Source organism: Delphinus delphis, chromosome 6 (genome assembly GCF_949987515.2).
Source record: "Delphinus delphis chromosome 6, mDelDel1.2, whole genome shotgun sequence".
NCBI classification, from domain to species: Eukaryota; Metazoa; Chordata; class Mammalia; order Artiodactyla; family Delphinidae; genus Delphinus; species Delphinus delphis.
Window position 1 is genome coordinate 59,690,819 of NC_082688.1, and position 14,707 is coordinate 59,705,525.

At 37.5% G+C, this 14,707-nt stretch overlaps 1 protein-coding gene across 6 annotated transcripts in view; it reads right to left on the reverse strand.

The window, feature by feature from the left end:
- PTPRD (protein tyrosine phosphatase receptor type D) overlaps nucleotides 1-14,707 on the reverse strand; it is a 2,140,681-nt gene that overhangs the window by 1,555,509 nt on the left and 570,465 nt on the right. For all 6 annotated transcript variants that reach the window (XM_060014745.1, XM_060014746.1, XM_060014743.1 and 3 more), the window contains exon 5: nucleotides 9,326-9,393. The gene's annotated coding sequence lies outside the window, so the exon portion shown is untranslated. The remainder of the gene's footprint in view (nucleotides 1-9,325; nucleotides 9,394-14,707) is intronic.

Genomic DNA, 14,707 nt, shown 5'->3' on the forward strand with positions numbered 1-14,707 from the left:
TCCGCAACAGGAGAGGCCACAACAGTGAGAGGCCTGCGTACCGCAAAAAAAAAAAAAAAAAAAGAAGTGTGAAAGAAGGGACTTTGGGTTTATTTGATTGTGGTTATGATTCAACAAAAGCTGGTTTGAAGAGGTAGAAAGAAAATAAGACATTTGAAGGCCTACTGAAATGTGGAAGTAATTACTATTTCTTCTTACACAGCAAGGTATTTTAAAATTGTATTTGTAGAATATCTTTCCAGGAAAAAATATGTTATGAGCTTTCTGCTTTCATCTAGGACATAGAACATGGGAAATAGTACTGCTTCTAAGTAAACAATGGAAAAAAGCCAAAAACAACCAAAAAAACTATTAAATTACTTTTATCAAGTTCATCAGATCACAGATGTTATAGAGAACAAATTAGCCTGAATTCCAAAAAGAACAAGCATAGAAGGAAGGAATTGCTGCCATATATGAGAGTCAAAAGAAATAATTTAAAATAATCATTGAATATCAAATATAAGATGGCATGTTATCTCACTCCTGACTGGAATACTTCAATCCTTGATACTAACAGCCTGTCAGAATAATAGGTATGCCTATTTCCAGGTATAAATACTATTTACCTTAGTCTCTGTTCTTCCATGTATTCAGGTCTGGCATTAAATAAAAAAATTAGAAAACATACAAGAAAGGGGAAAAAAAATCTTTGTCACGACACAAGATAATCTATAGAACTAGCTAGCAATTTAGCTAGCAATGCTTCTACTTGAATTTATCAGCAACCAAAAAATATGTGCACTAACAGCTGCTGACTTCCATTTTATAATTATTGTTATTATGTTAGATAAATATTTAAGTAGTTGAGAAAACCATGGCAGTAGAACAAAGTCATCCACAGTAACACAAAGCCAATGTGTCTATGTGAAAATATTTCACACTCAAATTAATCTTGCTTCTTCATGTAAGAAACCCTTTGGGAATTATTAAAAATTAAATTGGGGCTTCCCTGGTGGCGCAGTGGTTGAGAGTCCGCCTGCCGATGCAGGGGACACAGGTTCGTGCCCCAGTCCGGGAAGATCTCACATGCCGCGGAGCGGCTGGGCCCGTGAGCCATGGCCGCTGAGCCTGCGCGTCCGGAGCCTATGCTCCGCAGTGGGAGAGACCACAACAGTGAGGGGCCCGTGTACCGAAAAAAAAAAAAAAGAAATTGCAATCAACTGGCAATGAGCACTGAGGTTGCATAGAACATAGTTGAAATATAAAGGCAATTCAAATTTTTATATGGATACTAAAGAAGTGTAAGTCAATCCTAGCCTCAACTCTAAAATGAGCATCACTGTGAGATTTAATTTCTGTACATGCAAAGCAGTTAATACAATTTCAGTGAAACCCAGCAGAACCCTGTGGGGCTCCTGGGCACAAAAGCCTTTCTGTGTCCACTGTTTTTTTGTTTAATAGGAAGTAGGTTTCATTCAGCCTCCAGGACCTTCCCTGAGTTCCAAAGGGCAGGTTCAAACCGTTGCTAATCAGGGAAGGGAGGGGCTGAGGAGAAAAGGGAGGAGCAGTTAAAGAAACAATAGTGCACCTTGGGGCAGAGCCCTGGTTCCCCCTCAAGGGATACACATAACAATATCTTTAAGCTGTTTTGCAGATACTAAAACCCCCACCAGGTGAAAGAAGTTAATTGTATGCTGCCTACAAGCATGCAGACTGAAGATGGTTAGAACCAGAAGGTTGATGATGCAGACTCCCAATTACCTCACCACCAGCCAATCAGAAGAATGTCCATGAGCTGACCAGGCCCCCCCTCTTTGAACAACTACAACAAAACTCCTCACTACCTCCTCCCAGTCAGGACACACATTTTTGAGGGCCTCAGCCCACTATGGCCCCCTTTGCCTGGAAAAGCAATGAAGCTATTCTTTTCTACTTTACCCAAAACCCCGTCTCTGAGATTCAGTCCGGTACCTGTGTATAGCGGCCGAATTTCAGCTTCACCATTTACTTTACATATATTACATTTTTTAATACTGGCAAAATTCTATGAGGTACACATTGCTATTATATATTATAGATGAGTCTGTTTTATAGATGAGAAACTGAGGTAGAGAAAGGTTATTGCTTAAGTTCACACTGCCAGTAAATAGTTGAGGAAAAATTTGTCTTATCTTGTTTTTCCTCAGGTATCTGATTCTGGAACCCGCTATCTCAATCACACATCACACTACAACGTAACAGATACTCATAACTGTAAGCTTTTTTTTTTTAGTTTATTAATTAATTTATTTATTTTTGCTGTGTGGGGTCTTCCTTTCTGTGCGAGGGCTTTCTCTAGTTGTGGCAAGCAGGGGCCACTCTTCATCGCAGTGCGTGGGCCTCTCACTGTCGCGGCCTCTCTTGTTAAGGAGTACAGGTTCCAGACGCGCAGGCTCAGTAGTTGTGGCTCACCGGCCTAATTGCTCTGCGGCTTGTGGGATCCTCCCAGACCAGGGCTCGAACCCGTGTCCCCTGAATGAGCAGGCAGATTCTCAACCACTGCGCCACCAGGGAAACCCCAGTAAGCTTTTTATTTCTCTTTTATTTTCTACCAATGTTAAGTAATGTAAGTTTTCTGAAGAGGGAACTTTCTAGAAGAAAAGGAAACTCTCCACAGAGGAAGTGGTAAAGCGCTTGGATCTAAAGGGAGGATGTGATTTGGATAAGCAGAAGAGGAAGTGAAGAGCATTCTAGATAAGGAACAGCATATGGTGATGAAAAGTTTGGAAGAAGGACTAATCTTATTATGCTTCTGAGAGATTGAAGAGGCTGAAATTAGGAAAATTTGTAGGGAGGTGTAGGAGATAAAGCTGGAGAGAGAAGGTAAGCCCAGTGGATAAAAATGCCTTGAAAAGCTAGGCAGAACATGTTAGTTTTGACTTGGAGAAGATAGATTTCTGAGACCAGAGTGACATGCAGTTAGTATTAATGGCATAAATTAATGGAAAGTAAACACTGTATTCAGATTTCAATAGTTATTTAACCTTTTTAAAATTTCAATTTTCCTCATCTATAAAAGGGTGAAAATAATATGTATCTCAAAGAATTATTTTGAGCATTAAACAAAATAATAAAAAGTACATAATATAGTGTCTGAAACCCTGAGTGATTTATATGAGGCATCTGCTAAAATTATTATTTTAATAGTAGGAGTAATAGAAGAAAAACAGAGGCAGAAGACAAGGAGGGGGAGATGGGGGGGAGGGGAGGTACAACAGCAGCCAGTAGCAGCTGCCATTATCATAGAATCTTTTTTTTTTTTTTTTTTTTTTGTGGTACGCGGGCCTCTCACTGTTGTGGCCTCTCCCGTTGCGGAGTACAGGCTCCGGATGCGCAGGCTCAGCGGCCATGGCTCCCGGGCCCAGCCACCCCGCGGCATGTAGGATCTTCCCGGACCGGGGAACGAACCTGTGTCCCCTGCATCGGCAGGCGGACTCTCAACCACTACGCCACCAGGGAAGCCCTATCATTGAATCTTACAAAATTTATCTCCTCTGGTGAGACTTAGGAACTGAGCAGTTTTTAAGATGTAAGATGTTACAAGGTTCTTTTGAAACATTTCATCTCTGGGTTACTCTTAGGCAAAATTTAGAAGTCCTGCTATCCTGCTCTCAAGATTTCATACTAAATGTGTCTCATACACCTCTCTCTAATTGCCTGTTGACTGGTCCTGCCCCCTTTACATGGCGATCCACTTGAATCTGTCTCTCCTGAGTGAGGCACCAGGCTACAGTCACCTCCATCTACTTGTGTTAGTCCTGGTCCCTCAGAACTTTGTTACATACTTGCTATCAATCTGAATTAAGGCATATGTAGTTGATAAGGGCTTAATGCAATCTGCCAAGATGTGGATGTAATTTTGGATGGTTTGTAGATGAACACTTTATATTATAATTGTTATTTTCTTCATTTTAAGTATTAGGAAGATACTTTTTTGTTGTTAGCGACATTAAATTTTCTTTTGAAACACATTTACTTATAGTAATCTATTTAGCATAATGAGTCATAACCATTTGAATGAAAGAGAAATCAATGTGTGTAAATAGATATAAATACATGATAGATAGGTAGATAGATACATAGATACATAGATAGATAGATACATAGATAGGAAGGCTCTTCCTCATAACAGAATGCCAAGTAATAAATACGTAGGAAATAATGGAGTTTTAAAATGATCAATGGAGGCTACAAGCAGTGGATGGAAGTTTCAGAGAATCTCTCTATAAGGTACTTACTAACTATGAAAGGAAAAATTTGATTTTAAAGTAGACAAACCTGTAGACTGTTTCTGGATTTCTTTGTTTATTTCTAGTGCAAATAATGCTGCTTGGACCACTATTGGAAATGACTCCTGTTGCACATTTATAAGCATGTTTTAGGATATTTTCCTAGGGGTGAAAATTTTGTATCATGGGTTACACACATCTTTAGCCCCATGAGAAAATGCCAAATTGTTGCTTAAACTGATTGTCTCAGTCTACATTCCTACCAGCAAGGTATATAAAACATTTCCATTGTTACACATCTTCACTAACAATTAGTAATGTTGCCAGATTTTTTAGCTTTTTCAATGTGGTGGACATAGAGATATTTATCTTTATGTTTTCATTTGTATTTATCTTATTGCTAGCATCTTTTCATATAGGTACAAGCCACTCATTTGTGAAATTCCTGCTCATGAGTTGGTCTAATTTTTTGTTGGCTTGTCTTTTTCCTTATCACTTTCAAGAGTCTTTATCGGTCATGTTGTTTGTTAGTTATATGTCTTGAATAAAGTTTTGGGTTTCACTTTTTATTCTCTTTTTGGAGAATGGAGGCTTTTTACAAACAGAGGTTTCTGATTTTATTGTTATAAAAAATATCAATCTTTCCCTACATGAATTGTAGTGTATTTTGTTTTAGAATCTTTAAAATCTTGTTTTAGAATCCTACATATCCCAATTATATAGAGATTTTATATTTTATTTTCTTCAGAAGGTTCTGAAGCTTTCTTTCAGGTCTGAGTTTCACCCATCTAGACCGCATGATGTGAGGCAGGAAACTAAAAGATTGAGGAACTGAAAAAAATGAATATGCCAAATTTCTGACTGATCCTGTTTTGCACTTCAAATTTTGAATTTGTAGACTGGGAAAAACACTAGTACCTTCTTTTTACTATCATTTGAGTTAATGCCTAAAAAGGTTAATGCATATAAAAGGTTTATAGCAATATCTGACACAGTAATTTTAACTTTATTATATTGAATTCAGCTTCAGACCTGGAATATAGAGATTGAAAGTTATAATCATCCTAATTTTGTCATTTGGAAAAGTTAGAGATTTATTTTTTTAAAGAATGAATACTTCCTACTTTGAAAGAGGGACCATTTTATAATCAAATAGCAAAAAGAATGCTTCTAATTTATTTGGGCAGTTTTTTTTCTCTGTTTAAAATGAACCAACAGGGCTTCCCTGGTGGCGCAGTGGTTGAGAATCTGCCTGCCAATGCAGGGGACACGGGTTCGAGCCCTGGTCTGGGAAGATCCCACATGCCCCGGAGCAACTGTCCCGTGAGCCACAACTACTGAGCCTGCGCGTCTGGAGCCTGTGCGCTGCAACAAGAGAGGTCGCAACAGTGAGAGGCCCGCGCACCGCGATGAAGAGCGGCCCCCGCTTGCCGCAACTAGAAAAAGCCCTCGCACAGAAATGAAGACCCAACACAGCCAAAACTAAAATAAATTAATTAATTAAAAAGAAAATGAACCAACAATTTTGGCCCAACACAATGCAATCCCCCTAAGAAGCATATCCATGTTGTTTGTTATTATTTAACAAACAAAAATATATGTGGCACATTTATTATGCCACAAGAATAATCTGAGAAATAGATACTAGTCACTTAATATCCATATGACTGGAGAATCCTATTTTTTGAATCACCCCAACTGCTTACAGCTTGTTTTATCTGAAAACTCTTAATCATTCTCTCTATCGCAAGTATCAGTAAAACTTCTGTGAAGTTTTACTAGACTTATAGACACTAATACAGTTGTTCTAAATTCTGGAAACCACAGCAATTTGTACTGCCTCTTGTATCAGACATTGCTGTTTGCTCACCTAACTGCCACTGGCCCTCGACACACACATGTATTCTGATAAATCCATCTCCTGTTACAGAATATGAAAATATGAGATACTTAATCTTGTAATGCTGATTTCCAAATGTAGTCAGTGGCACTTGAGAGAGTCTGCAGGGAGGTTTCTTTGGTGTCTGGTATTAGAAAATCAGATATTCACAGATAAGTCATCCTGTGACCTTGAGGGAATAAACTTGAGAATGAAAGACCATTGACTACGGAAGGCAGAGCTTCAGGAAGGAATTTTCCCAGATCTTCCATGACATGTGTGTCACAAAATGAAACAAACCTGGAAATTTGTACCTCCTTACTTGTTACTGTGTTTGATGATAAACCTCGATTTTTTAAGGCAATTTTGGTCTCATGTCTCTTACTTGGTTTTGATACACTGCTCTCATACCTCATAGATAGCATTCTAATTTATTGGCATGTACAGTAGACAATGAATAAATGTTTGTTAAGTAAAAGCAATGGAGAATTACTTCCCCTCTCATATCTGGATGTTGCCTGACAAGAATATTGCTACCTACTTCAGGAAATAACAGGAAGGGAAATAAGGCCACAGGCCCTTGTACTGCACAGATTAAAACCACCCTGCACAAGTTTTAGGCACTGGGTCTTTCATTTTAAACTATAGGTAAAATCATTAAACTAATTTATTGCAGTTTATGTAGATTGGGCAGCTGTTAAGATTTAGATGGACCAAGTTTTATTTTAGCCACTAGAATGAATAAAATGCAATAAACTACAGCCAAATGTCAAATACCCATTTTAGAAATGATCTCTTCCATTAATTGTTTTCCTGTTCTCAATAATTCACTATTACAGAGCAGAAAGCCCATTGAATTATATGGTTGTAATTAGGCTGTTGCTTTAACATGTTTTATGCTTCAGTATTTCTTATGCCTCCAGTAAAAGAAAAAATATCTGATAATGGCCTTATATAAAGCTGTCCTTGGATGGAATTTTGTTTTGTTTCAGAAAATTATCTTGTACTTCTTGTACTAGAAGTATATACTCTTTGTCCAAAATCTAACAGTTAAAATAAAATAAAAATGATATTTTTCACCTGTTGATGTATACAGGACATTCTTACATCAAAGTTTTTTGACATTAATCAAAAAACAAACCCTAATCATATTTTTGTAAGTCACTATATATATATATACACACACATATATATATATAAATGTACCACTGTTATGACTAATCTAATCAGGACCAATCATTTTAAATGTATAACAGATAATACACATAGTTTCAATTTTTTTCTTCTTCAGACATTAGAGACCATGATGTTTCAAAATTCATGACCTTAAGAACCTTAAATATCATTACAAAATGACATCATTCCATTAAAAGGAGGATTCTCAAAAATCTCATCTCTTGATTTCCATATAAAACAAAAGCCATACCTCAGCTACATTCCACTCCTTCTACAAACTTTTCTAGTCAAGGAGACATCAGGGGAAGGAGCTTGAGTCTCCCCAGCCATGCCATAGACACATGTGTCTGTGTCGTGGGGTATCATACATTTAAAAGCAATAACTCTTGTTCATCCTTGGTGGAAACAAAAGCAATTCTGCACATAATTTCTACCATGTGCTTGAAGAAAGGAAAACTCTACCTCTTTTCTCTAAATAAATCTAAATTTTATGTTTTTTACCTTCACATATTTCACCAACCTTCATATCTACTGCTCTTCTTCCTTGCATTCTCTCCATGTAACTCCTCAGGTATTTTATTGTCAGATCTCAAACTGAACACATTTTTTTTTTTTAAATAAAGTATAGAGTTGCTACAGAATTATCTAAAAGCTATAGTCTTAATAGCTTAAACCCTAAGATTACTTTCTCATTGGCCACTACCACTCAATAGCTATATTGCATTGCAAGTTAAGACCTAAGTAAAACTGCTTAAGATGTATTTAAGTCCGGAAAAAAAAAAAAAGAAAAACCCACCAAGGTCCCCTTAAGAAAGTAAGACATTCTTTACATTCATGGTGAATATGCCAATGTTCATTCTTCAGCAAAATACTGTTTTAGTGTTTAATGCTTCAAAACAATAGCTGGTAATTGTTTCAAATATGCATTTGTCCATAATGAGAGCTTTAATTTGTATGCTCTAATTATTTTTGTTTTAACTAATTTAAAAATTTAATAACAAAAACCTTAATTAAATAGAGTTGGAAAACCAGAAGAGGGAGCTCTCATGCCCTGAAACAATAGCAGAACCCAACACGAAGAAAGACTCCTTTACTGGCAATGACTTAACCCATGAAAAAGCATGGACTCTTCATTTACTATAGTCCTTCCAACTTCTTTTTCCTCTCTATAAAAGCTTCTTCTTCTCTTGCCCTGGGGAAACTTGCACTTGGCTCCCGAAGGTTGTAGACCCCAAACTGCAATTTTCTGCTGATCCCAAATAAACTTATCTTTGCTGGGAAATATCTGGTAGACTATTTGTTTCATGTCAACACTAAAAAGTGTATTACCTCTGTTTTTATATTGATAAGACTCTTATATCCAGTTATTTTAAAATGTATTTCCAAATGTTTTAAGTAACATGTGCATTGTCATGAGATGTATTTGATGAACGATAACAAATATATTAGAAATATGTAATTAAATCATTTGTCATCATTGTTTAAAGTATTAATATGTGTATTTAAATAATGCTTTTAAAATTCATTCCAGACAAAGTTCGCACGAGATTTTATAAATAGAAGTTTGTATAGCCTAACTGTTTCTCAATAAGGAAAGTATCAATAGTTTTCACTCTGAAAAGGAGTTCTATTTGTCATTTGTTATGTCTTATTGATCAGTGTGAATGTCTGGTGCCTTGAGAAAATAACATGCCTTAGAATGTAAACCTTTCACAGACTACAAATTCGAAACACTTTTATAGTAATTACATAATTAACTCATAATGTCATACTTTAAAAAGATGATAAAATGCTGTATTATATTCAGCACTTCAATCAGATGTACCAGTTTGCTAATTCTGAGTGTTTCGTCTCTGATCTACTAACTCATTTGTAACTTTCCCTAACTCCTCATAGAAATTTTGATACTTTATGAGCATTAAGCACTCTCACCAGAGAATGATAAATATGACAATACGTGTCTTTGAACATAACCATAATGCAAACCATTTGACAGCCAGATTTGAACTGTCATTCTTACCAGATTTTCTCAAGGGTCAACATTGATCTTGGGATAGTTCATATTTCTTTTAGACTTTCTCTGTGTATCTAAGAAAGAATTAGAATGGACGTTTGGCTGAGCATATACCAAATAGATACAAAATTTAGATGAATTTTAGATAACTTAAAATTCAGTTTTTTTAATGGATAACTTAATTATATTAGATCTATATCACTTTATTTCATTTATTTATTTATTTATTAGTTTAGTTTTGGCTTCATTGGGTCTTCGTTGCTGTGCACGGGCTTTCTCTAGTTGCAGCAAGCGGGGGCTACTCTTCCTTGTGGTGCACAGGCTTCTCATTGTGGTGGCTTCTCTTGTTGCGGAGCACGGGCTCTAGGCGCGTGGGCTTCAGTAGTTGTGGCTCGTGGGCTCCAGAGAGCAGGCTCAGTAGTTGTGGCTCTCGGGCTCTAGAGCGCAGGCTCAGCAGTTGTGGCTCACGGGCTTAGTTGCTCGCCGGCATGTGGGATCTTCCCAGACCAGGGCTCGAACCCATGCCCCCTACATTGGCAGGCAGATTCTTAACCTCTGTGCCACCAGGGAAGCCCAAAATTCAGGTAATTTTTTGTTTGTTTGTTTTGTTTTTGCGGTACGCGGGCCTCTCACTGTTGTGGCCTCTCCCGTTGCGGAGCACAGGCTCAGGACGCGCAGGCTCAGCGGCCATGGCTCACGGGCCCAACCGCTCCGCGGCATGTGGGATCTTCCCAGACCGGGGCACGAACCCATGTCCCCTGCATCGGCAGGCGGACTCTCAACCACTGCGCCACCAGGGAAGCCCATCAGATAATTTTAAAATCCCTCACCCACACTTAGAAAATAAGGAATTGAATGATATTTGAAGAGTATTTCCTTGGAGAGAGCTGTGCTATGAGCTTCTCTCACTGACTTTTCAGGAATTTGGGGTATAATCTACCAATCCCAAATTAAGAGAGAGTGCCTCTGAGGAGACCATTTAGGGGATTAAGTAACTGTGCTACAATTTGGGGGCATTTCAACCTTCCCCCTTGAAAAATATAAAGAATGAGCTAAGTATTCTATCAGAAAGGAGACCAGGCATGGATAGATCTCAGGAAAGAAAAGCTAGAGGTAACACCTGATGCCAATTGCTGAGGAAGGTTTAAGCAATGGATCTTAGGGACGTTTACTAGTTGCATAAAGGCTACTGCTATACAATCTGTAGAGACTGGTGGGGTCTTTGAAGAAACCACAGATGTAGTGATGAAAAAAAAAAATCAGCTTTAAATACCTAACAGGCCAGGCCAATATCATTTAATTAATCTCAACATTATCCCAGACAAATGACATGAATTGACACTATGTTTTAAAGTTCTGAATTGATTATGGACATATTTTACCATCATAAAGTTACCAGAAAAGTCAAGAAGCCTGCCTGAGTTTCTCAAGGGGCAGGGAAATAACCATGCTGACAGTGATTAAAATAGACACTCATAGACAAAAATAAAGTTGTTTTTGTTTATTGTATGCCATAATCTGTGCTTAAACTTTGGAAGTATTCACAAGGATAAGGCTGCCTTCATGGCGGCAGTGCTTCCTCAATACAGGAGCACTGTTACTGCAAACACACAGTCTTAGCCTTATGTCGTACACAGTATTATCTGTCATGGCTTGGACACAAACACTGTGGTGGGTTGGCCTGGATTTCAGGTATATTACACATTTACAAGAACCTTTTCCTCAGAAAAAGGAAGTTGTGGTCTCATAAGTGAGCAAGACACTTGGTTAGTGATGTACAATTTTTATAAATACTTGAAAAGGATATGAAATTGCAACATGCCGCAAAACCTACAGGGCTTCTCAGGTGTCAGAGAAATTGCTCCAATCGATTTTAACATCCCATTAAGGCCAGCCAGCAAACCAGGGGATGTACTGTCTGCAACAATAAAGCATTCCTCTGGAGACTCAGCCTTGGTAGAATAAATAAAAAGGGGTAATTCCTTCTATTAATTCAGTTCACTCTGGCCATTGATAGGAATATAGAGTCAGATTCCTGAAAATAACACATATTGTCGAGGGGCGTGAAGTCTACTGTAACTAAATAGAAGTTGGAACACAGTATAAAGGATCAGTTGTATTATATCATATAACCTAAGTGCAATCAAAATTTCCTCTTCCAGTAATAAAAAGGAAATATTGAGCAAATGGATGAAAACTTTCATTATGATGTTCAAAACAGCTGAGATAAAAGCATAAGCATTAAATTTGGGGGTAAAAACAGATGGGTGGGATATGACCTTCTCTAACTTGTGACGACAGCACTGAATCTCTAGTTCACAAATATGTCCCAGTAACATGCAGAGATGTATATTTGCATCTTTCAAATAATAATTTTAGTCATGCTGTTTGTGTACAAAAGTACTGAAACGTGATTAACAGTCAAATGTATGTCATATGTTCTAATCAATTTAAAAGGATTAGAGACGAATATATATGTCTGATCACTACATGTGAGAAGCATTCGTTATGTGCATATTTGGAAGAGAACCTTTTTTCTCACTGATATTTCACATAATAAAATAACTTGAACATTGAACTTAACACAGTTATTGGGAAATGATGTAATGGTTCTACAGAAATACATGCATATATATTTATGGGTAGGAAATGCTAAAGTATTAATAAAATAAAAGAGATTGGAGTTTATAGTAAAAATACAATAAGGTAAATGATAAAATACTTCAGCATTAGCCCTTACTTGGGGATGAATTATCTTTTTGCCCTTGTTATGGACTACAGTGATCATTTGTTTCTCTTAATGGATTTAGTTTCCACCAACACATTTCAAACTGGTTTAAAAATACACATTACATTTTTCTTACTTCTGGTAGCATTTCCCATCTGTCCAGAGGAAGAATTGATGAGACTTCATGTGTTTTATAATGAGAGGTGAGAAAGGAATCCAAGATATTTCCCAGGTTTCTTTTTGGGAAACTGGGTAGATGGTACTTCTATTTACAGGAACGGGAAAGATAAAAGTAGGTTTATGGGGGCTTCCCTGGTGGCGCAGTGGTTCAGAGTCCGCCTGCCGATGCAGGGGACACGGGTTCGTGCCCTGGTCCGGGAGGATCCCACATGCCACGGAGCAGCTGGGCCTGTGAGCCATGGCCGCTGGGCCTGCGCGTCCGGAGCCTGTGCTCCGCGATGGGAGAGGCCACAACAGTGAGAGGCCCGCGTACCGCAAAGAAAAAAAAAAAAAGGTAGGTTTATGGGAAAATATTTTGAGTTCAATTTTAATATAATAGAAGTTGAGAAGTCAATGTGCTGTCAAATAGATATGCTGATTTGATTCTCAGGAATGCGATCCTAAGAGGACATACTGATTTGACAATCACTATACGTAAATAATCCTTGAAGCTACAAGAGTAGATGAGTTCAACCATGAAAGCTATAGACTGAAAAAAGAAGAAATGTAAGAAGTTATTGGGCTAATATTAAGTCTTGAGAGGTGATATCTGGCAAAAAGGGAAACAGAAAAGTGTTCAATGTATTAATGGCCTAGTGATGGGTAAGGAAAGTGAGGGAATCCCCATGGGGAATCTACCTGATTAGAGAAATTCCAGCTGAGGAAATCTTGAAAATTGGAGCAGTGAGCCCGTGTGTCTTGAACACCACACAGTGCTTATTCAGTGAACAAACCAACTTGTTATAACAAAGTCCACCTCATCTTTACCCTTGAATTCTATGGTTTGTGATTTTTCACCAGCAACTTTGAGGACAAATCTGCTTAAATTTTCATCTGTGTTCTGGGAAGGAAGCAAATGAACTTTCCCTTTTTTTTTTTTTTTTTCTTGTTTTCTTTTTTTATTCCAACCACAGACAACTCAGACACCTTTATGAAGTGGCTGATGACTCAGAACACAGAACAGGAAAAATTCAATCCAAAATGAAAGAGCAAAACTGATTGCTCTGCTTTTTCTTGAGAGCAAAGTCATAGAAAATTCTAGGGCCCAGGTATAGAAAAAGTAGTATCAAGTAACAGTGGGTTTTAAAAAAAAAAGTTAGATTATGCATGCTATGACTTGGTGAGGTAGAACTTGATCCCCCAGAATCCTTAAGTCTAAATGAATTATCTATCAGCTGGCTGGCCTGTGAAGAAAGCCATAATTAATGAGAATCATTAAGGATTCACTGAGTTGTGTCAGACAAGCCTCATTTTATTTTATTTCATTTTTTTAAATTTTTGATAGAGTTTACTAGACTGTAGATTAAAGGAACGGTGTAGATGCAACATATCTGTATATCTGTATTTCAACAAGGTATTTGACATGAGATTTTTGAAGGTAAGAGATGGAGAATGGGTTGCTGGATAACAGATAATTTAAATGGATTCCTAACTGGTTCAGCAGTGTTAGGTTCTTGAATTAGAGGAGGGCTCAAATAAGTGGAAACAGCAATTATGAAGGATTTTATATCAAAGATTTGATGAGGCCTGGCTTGTCTGGAAAGTACTGAGTTTCTAATTTAATGTCTCACCACTTCCCTGTCTGTCTTCAGATCTCAACTGAGGCTTGGTTCCAGTTAAATGTGAGTTGCTACCATAAGGGTTAGGATGTGGCGGCTCTTGCTTTATATTCAACATTCAAAGGAAGTTAGCTGGTGCGCTATGAAAAACAACTTTTGTAGGATCGTTGGTTCATACAGGCAAAGACAATTTGGATTAAATGATATTTACTATAACCATTTAATCTTCCTCTCTTCTTCTCACAGTGTGACCTCTGGTGGCTCACTACCGAAGATACTAGAGAAAAAATTACTGGCAAGCTTATGAATGACTAAGGAGTTCTATCATACGGTGACCATAAATGGTGTGAATCTACTTTTGCCAAGATATCCCCTTGGCAAGGTATCTTATCTTTGGTGGTACTCACGTGGACGCAAGTTGCCCATACTAACTATTTGGCTCTTTGATTCTCTACAATAACCCCTCTGGATTCTTTTACCCCTAAGCTTTCTAGAAGAGAAGTATTCAAATAATGTCACTAGATGCCACCATAAACCATCCCAACCACTTGATCCAGCCAATCCTGGCCAAACCAATCGCATGAACATACATATTTGTGTGTATAAATGCATAAACACACTTACTGACTTGCAGCATGCAGTGTATCTATTCAATCTAATGCTTAAAATAAGCTTTTTTCTAAAGAGTCTTTGAATGCCCAGTACAATTCCTGGGTGTTAACAGAAATAGAAGAAAACAGAAGATGTGTAGAACTGGGGATCTCTAGAACTATATATATATAAACACACATATGTACATATATATTCATTGTATCTTTAAATTTTTCTATAGTGTGAATTTTATATTTTTTACTATTTGTCTATAATAACTGTGTATAAATA